The following is a 4,070-nucleotide window of genomic DNA, read 5'->3' as shown; positions in this document are numbered from 1 at the left end:
GAGAAGTGTGAGGGTCTGGATCCAACTCCCCAGTAATATTTTTGAAGCTGACACCCTGGGATCCTTCAAGAAGCTGCTTGATGAGATTCTGGGATCAATAAGCTACTAACAACCAAATAAGCAAGATGGGCCAAATGGCCTCCTCTTGTTTGTAAACTTTCTTATGTCCTAGAAGCGGGAGTTTTTAAATGCTGTCCAAATGCTCACTGACATTAATCGATAAACTTGACCTTGTTATAATACAAGTTAATACAGACAGCACAGTGAGTCTTTAGAGCAAGGTCAATTCTAGCACATCATGATAATACAATACACACATTTGTGATTTGTTTCCCCAAAGTTGGAGAGTAATTCATTAGTAGAAGTGAAAGATGAGAGATGGTCCAGGTTCAATAACCAGTTTAATGTAGGGAGCACATAGTAAAGTATAAGCAGGGTTTGCCATAACACCTCCAGCATCTCATCATGCCTCTTGGTTTACCCACAATATGCAAGTAACAATTACCTGGGAAAGAGCAACGTGCTTCTGAATGGCTAAACCGATGACATTATAGAAACAATCAGGCACTTTCTCCTTTACTAAATATGCAATGCAGAAGAAAGAGGAAATACATGAATCCTCCCTTGCCTGTTAAGAGTTCTTTGTTGTCAATAAAGAGTGCTTTTTGAATGATTTCAGTGGTGGCAGTTTGACAAGAATACATGTCTTGTGAAATAAACCAGTCCAAAACGAGACATTGATGCTAATAGTTTTATTGCTTAAAAAGCTTTACAGAAAGAGACAGGCTTTTACCCAGTTTCATGTAACAGCAGATAGTGTTGTTTTGGCAGGACAGCATTTATACTGGTCAACAGTTGGAGCATTTGTTGTCATGAATGCAAATAAAGAGATTTTAAAATAATTGAGAGATGAAGAAAATCTCTATATAAACACAATGTTTTTGTCAGTCTGTGAACAAGGCCTGTCACGGGTCACTTGTGACATCACAGGGTGGCTGTGAGGAGCTGGGAGAAGAAAGGAGTCTACTGGTCAAACCTGACTCGGTGCAGTGATTATGAGCTGGGGCAAATCAATCAAGCACGCTCTCCAAGTAACGCTTTGTATATGTGCCCATGTGGAGTTGTATTTCTATTCAAACATGTGTGAGCATGTGATCTCACTGAGAATCTGAGACTACACGTTAAATAAGGACACCTTTCCATACTTTCCATATTATATATCCTTGAAGAGATTGACCAAATGCACAACAGAGAGCAGCTGTTTTAAACAAACTGGGAATGGCCTGATAGAAATAAGTATGGGTGCTGTAGCTGTGTGTTTGGAGAGGGACCACAACAGAAAGGTTACAGCCATGCTACAAAAGAAGGTTGCTGGTGTGTTTAAGCTTTGCTTGCAGGTCTGCTGTCAGGTAAACTCCATCACTGTGATCCCTGGGCGCTGCTGCTTCTCAGTAGTGCTGGCATCGCCTGCAGCGGTAGGTACGCCAGTCTGAAACCAATTGAAGACATTATCAGCAACCTGGGCAGAAAAGCTATTGTTCTGATCCATACCCTACAGAGCATTGCACAGCTAGGTAATGAGATTGTGGGGTGGTAATGGTCCGCATTGTCTAATAATATAGACAATCAGTGTCACACTGAGCTGCAGAATTGAACTCCCTCCCATGTGTAGACAGCATCCTCCACACTCTTTGTATTGCACTCCTTTGAATTACAAATTTGAGTAAAGCTTTGTGTAATTCAGCATGCAATTTCACAATCCCAAATGGTATGGAATCAACTGCTAAACTGTGGAGCCACCACAACCTCGCAATATAATCCTATCAATAAAAAACACGGAAACCCTCTATACTAGTTCAAATGCCAAACATGCTTCTGAGGTTTTATTCAGAGCAATCCTAGATCAAAGCTCCTCTGTTTTGTCCCCTGCTTTTATATTTTGTTTCACTGAAATGACAAAAGTTCCACATGAGATTGAGGTCAGTGGACCCTTCTTCTCAACTCAAAGCCAACCCTGACATAATGACCTCCCACAGAGAACTACTGTACACACACCATAAAACAGCAGCAAACACATTCATCAGATCTCCTGGGATTATTTGTGGAGTTGGTTACTCCTGCATGAGATCACACACATGTAATAAGTTTAAGTATACATTTCTTGATTGCAGGAGACAGGTTAGACTTTCCTCTTTCCAATAAGTTACGAATGACCTCAAATCGATCAATAGTTTGAGACAATGCAGTAGAAAGATGAATCATAAACTCATCTTGATATTTCCAGTTGAAGGATTATGATGGATGGCATCTGTTATAAAACTTATTCCAACAATTCTGTGTCTCTCTTGGAGTTCCATCCATATTTGACCTGGTCGACCTCATGTTCTAAACTGATATGGAATGACACTTGGTTTTCTATTTCAAATTGTTCTAATATATCCCACAACCAATGTATACAGAAATAATAAGGCATACTCACGGCGAGCGCAGCGGTACCCATGACGGTAGTAGAAATAGTAGTGATAGTGATGAGCTACACAAAAAAAGAAAAGATAATTAGGAACAGTCTATTTTTAACACAGAGCTTCTTAAACCCACTGCCTTCCACACTGTAGCCCAGAACTCAACCCCCTGAGCTACCCAGGGACAGTGGCCCAGTGGTTAATGAAAAGGGCTTGTTACCAGGAGGTTCACATCCCGGCTCAGCCACTCACTCACTGTGTGTGACCCTGAGCAAGTCAAAATGTAAAACTGGAGTCCTATTGTAAGTGACTGCAGCAGCAGTTGTTGATGCATAGTACACCCCCTAGTCTCGAAGGCACTTTGGAGAAAAGCGACTGCTAAAAGACTAATGAATAAAAAAGTAATACTCAGATCCACAAGCATGCACATTGCCTTCCACTCTGCAGGGCACCACTTTCTCTAAACACTGAGCTATCAAACCCATTAACTCCTATACTACAGCCCAGCACTAACCACTAAACTGCTCAAACCCACTACCTTCCACACTGCAGCTCTGCACTCTAGTCACTGTGTCACTGAAGCCTCTCAGCAAAGCTACACTGATAAACAATTCATGCCCTGATTGAAAATAATAAATAAAACCCACTGATTGCTGCATAAAATAAAGTAGAATCCATTTACTTACCATAGTAGCATCTGTACCTTACTGTGAAAGATACAAGTGATATATTGAGTTCAGTCCATTTGAAGTCACTGCAGTGGCTGCTTTATACAAGAATGGGGCCTCAGTAGTGTATTAGAGAGCTATATATTTCAAAGGAGTGTCTCTCTATTTGTACATTTCTATTATTGGCAAAATCCAAAGCCAGGGCTCCTTCTTTATATCCCCTCCCACAGGATACAGAACACCTCGCTATGTGAGTATGTATTAAATGAAGATGGCATTTCTTATTAAGAGCAGCTAATTCATATTATACAATAATACCCCATTCCATATTCTCAACATCAGCTGTAGGAGGCCCCATTGTTAACATGTATTCATTTCTTGTGACGCGCACAGTACATGTGTATTGTATTGTAGTGTACAGTCACATTTTTATTAAAATATCAGATTCACACTTACCACGAGCACAGATGCTATAATCTGGAAATGAAATAAACATAGACCATTAAATACAATTTAAAAATATATATACAATTCATTTCTACATATTAATGTACCATAATAAAATAAAATACTTACAACAGTAAGCTGTTCCAAAGAAAAAGAAAAACAGAAACAGTGGTTATTGGATTTAATAGTTCACTTTATATTCATGTTTGAGTTCCATTTACTGGAATGTTTTCTGTTCCTCTGAGAATATCAGTTGATTTTGATAGCTGTTACAGGCTTAATGAAGACACCAAGGGGCACATTTCAAAGTGTTTCCTACAGTCTGTCCAGAACAATGAAACCACTCCATGGTAGAATATGTTGTAATACTGAAGTGTTTCTCAATGTCTTCAATCAATTGACCTTCAGTCTACAATCCATGCGGTTCACCCAAACCAGGAGCCAGCTCCAGAGAGACACACACTTACTTCTGTAGTATCTTTTGGACAGGGCA

The 4,070-nt window shown here is 39.8% G+C and overlaps 1 long non-coding RNA gene across 1 annotated transcript; it reads right to left on the bottom strand.

The window, feature by feature from the left end:
* Nucleotides 1-747: 747 nt before the first annotated feature.
* LOC131729786 (uncharacterized) lies at nucleotides 748-3,607 on the bottom strand. The gene is made up of 4 exons (XR_009323719.1): nucleotides 3,587-3,607; nucleotides 3,149-3,169; nucleotides 2,480-2,533; nucleotides 748-1,489 (listed from the first exon to the last, which is right to left on the bottom strand). It is a non-coding gene; the product is annotated as an uncharacterized LOC131729786 (long non-coding RNA).
* Between the last annotated feature and the right edge of the window lie 463 nt (nucleotides 3,608-4,070).

Source organism: Acipenser ruthenus, unplaced genomic scaffold (assembly GCF_902713425.1).
Source record: "Acipenser ruthenus unplaced genomic scaffold, fAciRut3.2 maternal haplotype, whole genome shotgun sequence".
Lineage (NCBI taxonomy): Eukaryota > Metazoa > Chordata > Actinopteri > Acipenseriformes > Acipenseridae > Acipenser > Acipenser ruthenus.
Note: the sequence above shows the minus strand (reverse complement) of the source record. Positions and strands in the feature narration are given on the sequence as shown.